This window comes from Littorina saxatilis, linkage group LG10 (genome assembly GCF_037325665.1).
Source record: "Littorina saxatilis isolate snail1 linkage group LG10, US_GU_Lsax_2.0, whole genome shotgun sequence".
Classification (NCBI taxonomy): domain Eukaryota; kingdom Metazoa; phylum Mollusca; class Gastropoda; order Littorinimorpha; family Littorinidae; genus Littorina; species Littorina saxatilis.
The window spans coordinates 6,588,032-6,592,230 of NC_090254.1; the positions used below are offsets into that span (position 1 = coordinate 6,588,032).

At 43.4% G+C, this 4,199-nt stretch overlaps 1 protein-coding gene across 1 annotated transcript in view; it reads left to right on the forward strand.

Moving 5' to 3' along the window:
* LOC138978016 (latent-transforming growth factor beta-binding protein 1-like) overlaps positions 1-4,199 on the forward strand; it is a 35,757-nt gene that overhangs the window by 16,478 nt on the left and 15,080 nt on the right. The window lies entirely within an intron of this gene.

Below are 4,199 nucleotides of genomic sequence, written 5' to 3' on the forward strand. Positions count from 1 at the left end.
AGAGAGAGAGAGACAGACAGACAGACAGAGAGAGACAGAGACAGAGACAGATAGAGAGAGACAGAGAGAGAGAGAGACACAGAGAGAGAGACAGACAGACAGACAGAGAGAGACAGACAGACAGACAGACAGAGAGAGACAGAGAGAGAACTTTTAAACTTTGAACTTTGAACTTTATTACAGGAAAGATAGCATTAGGTCCGTAGGACCTTTCTTACAGCTCTAAGCAAGATGGTTATAATCGAAATGGGAATACATAGGAACAAACTTTTTATGATGAGACGCAGACACACGCAATAATAGTAATATAAGAATAAGATCATTCTTTAAAGACATGTGATATACAGATATCACAATACGAGCAATACAACCATACATTGAGAGACAGACAGACAGAGAGAGAGAGAAACAGAGAGAGACAGAGACAGAGAAAGAGAGAGAAACAGAGAGAGACAGAGAGAGAGAGGGGGGTGGGGAGAGAGATAGAGGGAGGGAGGGAGAGAGAGAGAGAGAGAGAGAGAGGGATAGACAGAATGAGAGAAAGAGAGAAAGAGAAAAAGAGAGAGGGAGCAAGAGAAACAGAAGGAGAGGGAGAGACACAGAGAGTGTGCGTGTGTTCGTGTGTTCGTGCGTCTGTCTGTTTGTTTGTCTGCCTGTCAGTCTGTGTGTGTTTGAGTCTATGTGTCTCCGTCAGTGTGTGTGTGTGTGTTTGAGTCTATGTGTCTCCGTCAGTGTGTATGTGTGTGTTTGAGTCTATGTGTCTCCGTCTGTGTGGATGTGTGTGTTTGAGTCTATGTGTCTCCGTCAGTGTGTATGTGTGTGTTTGAGTCTATGTGTCTCCGTCTGTGTGGATGTGTGTGTTTGAGTCTATGTGTCTCCGTCAGTGTGTATGTGTGTGTTTGAGTCTATGTGTCTCCGTCTGTGTGGATGTGTGTGTTTGAGTCTATGTGTCTCCGTCTGTGTGGATGTGTGTGTTTGAGTCTATGTGTCTCCGTCAGTGTGTATGTGTGTGTTTGAGTCTATGTGTCTCCGTCAGTGTGGATGTGTGTGTTTGAGTCTATGTGTCTCCGTCAGTGTGGATGTGTGTGTTTGAGTCTATGTGTCTCCGTCAGTGTGGATGTGTGTGTTTGAGTCTATGTGTCTCCGTCTGTGTGGATGTGTGTGTTTGAGTCTATGTGTCTCCGTCTGTGTGGATGTGTGTGTTTGAGTCTATGTGTCTCCGTCTGTGTGGATGTGTGTGTTTGAGCCTATGTGTCTCCGTCTGTGTGGATGTGTGTGTTTGAGTCTATGTGTCTCCGTCTGTGTGGATGTGTGTGTTTGAGTCTATGTGTCTCCGTCTGTGTGGATGTGTGTGTTTGAGTCTATGTGTCTCCGTCAGTGTGGATGTGTGTGTTTGAGTCTATGTGTCTCCGTCTGTGTGGATGTGTGTGTTTGAGTCTATGTGTCTCCGTCTGTGTGGATGTGTGTTTGAGTCTATGTGTCTCCGTCTGTGTGGATGTGTGTGTTTGAGTCTATGTGTCTCCGTCTGTGTGGATGTGTGTGTTTGAGTCTATGTGTCTCCGTCAGTGTGTATGTGTGTGTTGTTGCATGGGTGTCTGCATGTACGACTGTAAGCGGTCCGAAGAATTAGGTGCATGATTTGTGATATTTTTCTTTCGTGTACCGCAGATAAAATGTCCTTGTTAATTCTAATGAGAGTAATAACAATTTCCCCGCCTGAATCTTAATTTTCAGTCTTAAACAATAACGTGGTTTTTTCACCACATTTAAAAATAAAATACCTCAAATGACCAATTTAAAGAAGACATTCGCCTCTGTTCCAAGGCCAAAGTGCGGCTGTTCCAATACTCTGCAGTCCATGTCACGCTTCGCACCTGAATGATGGTCGGACAGATATGATTAAAATGACAGGCGGTGTAATCCAGCGAACATGAAACAAGAATTATGCTTTACCACGGCAGAATAAATTGAGAGAGGATAGCATGCAACCGGTACTTCAAATGAAAGCTCACTCCTTCCCCTGTCTTCCTTCAGTTCGGCGCACCGTCTCAAATCTGTTCAGGCTTCAACTTGGGATAAGACCATTCCTCCACTAGGTCACATACCAACACTCGGTCAGGCTTCAACTTGGGATAAGACCATTCCTCCACTAGGTCACATACCAACACTCGGTCAGGCTTCAACTTGGGATAAGACCATTCCTCCACTAGGTCACATAGCAACACTCAACAGCCTGACTGCTTGCTGTGATGAGCTAGAATTATATTTGATGAATTGATTTCGTAAAAGCTGCTAGGGCAACACAAAAAAATAGTCTGTTTACGGTATCCCGACCGACTCTATTTTTTTGCGTGACCCTAGACTTTATTTTGGGCATTTATGGGGGAGAAACAAAAAGTCTGTTTTTTGGTAAAATAACTTTAAATTTTGTTTTTTTGCGGAAAAAATAAAAATATCCCGACCTACCGACCCTTTTTTGTTGTTGCCTATGTTACCGTAAACAGACTTTTTTTTTTTTTTTTTGGGGGGGGGGGGGGGGGGGGGGGCTAGTGTCTTTTTAAGAAATCGGTTTACCAAAATAAGAATACTCTGCACAGAGAGACCTGAGCCTGTTGATAGTTGGTATGTGACAAAGTGGAGGGATGGTTCTTTCCCATGCAATAGCCGGACCAGATATGAGCTTGGTCGTTTGAATGTGATGGGGGTGGGGGGCAATGGTCAAGGACGTTGGTATGGAGGATTGGGAAGCATAAAGTTGTTGTTTTTCTGAGTTAACAATCGGATACGTAGAGCGTTCCCTGTTCTATCAGTTAAAAATGGTGAAAGAAAAAGACGTTTAATTTTGATTTCTCATTGTGACAATGCGTTTCTCTAAAATGTGTGACATAGCGAACAGAATACTACAATCATTTGAAATATCATCTTTTTACCTCTGGAGAACTGTCAGGTTTGATATGTGTGAGGGATGCACGCTTTGGTTGCAAATTTGACAGAAGACTTTCTTAGAGGGCTAACCAGTGGCAGCAGGAAATTGTAGTGTCACCGTCTACAGCAGACCTGCACTGCCCTTTCATGACGTTTTTGAAAAAGTTATGACGTCATCAAAAGCAGCCAATCGGTAAATACCAGCCGTGGAACGAGGATAGCTTACGGACAAGCCGACGGATTTTATGCGTCAGAAGAACTTTGTAGCTGACGAAAATGTTAACTTCAGTGATCACAACCGTTGACAGTTTTGGTAGAAAAATCTATCCATTTTGAATTAGCAATAAAGGTGCCCATTGTCCCACCTTGAAGGGGGTATGAAGTCTATGACAGTTTACAGGTATCATATCTGTTTCAAAATCTGTCGGGAGTAAAGTACAGTATAAAGCCTTGTTTACACGGCACCTGAAATATCGCAGAAGACACATGCCTTCTTTTTCGATTACTGCAGCAACATTTTTGAGAGTAAGAGAGAGAAGGGGGAGGGAGAGAGTGTGAGAGAGAGGGGGGAGGGAGAGAGTGTGAGAGAGAGGGGGGAGGGAGAGAGTGTGAGAGATAGGGCGACACAGGGATAGAGATAGAGAAAAGAGAGAGAGAGAGAGAGGGGGGGGGGAAGAGAGAGAGGGGGAAGAGAGAGAGGGAGAGAGGGTGACGTAATTGATCTGACTTTAATCTACGCTAGCGGTGGTACACAGGAAAACAATGTTTGAATCTGTCATAGTCATGTTTTTGATGTTCTAATGTGTTCCACTTGGGCAGACATCGTCAGGGCGGGAAAATGCATTACAGAAGTGAAATTTCCGACAATATCGGATTATACTGAACATGGAGTGGGATTGAAAAAGTGTCTGAGCTTTAGGAATCATGTACTTATGACGGTGTGTGTCACTTCAAAGATGATGTCACATGAATGTCTACGCCTCACCTGTTTGACTACACAGAGAGAGAACAAGCCCCTCTTTGTTTCGCTGTCTTAGATCAGTGCAAGTACTCGAAGACTAGAGTGCGTCACTTTATTTTTTAATACTGTTGATGAAGGCCCTCTTTTTGAAATCTTTAGAGCTTCAAAGTGTGCTTTAATCAACATTAGAAAACACCTCGAGAGGAGTAGAATTCTACAGTTCTTAGTTTGAACCTTGCTTAATTTACCCTACGTGAGAGAGACAACCTATATGATAACTAAGCCATAACTTCACATGTGTGTATATCATGTA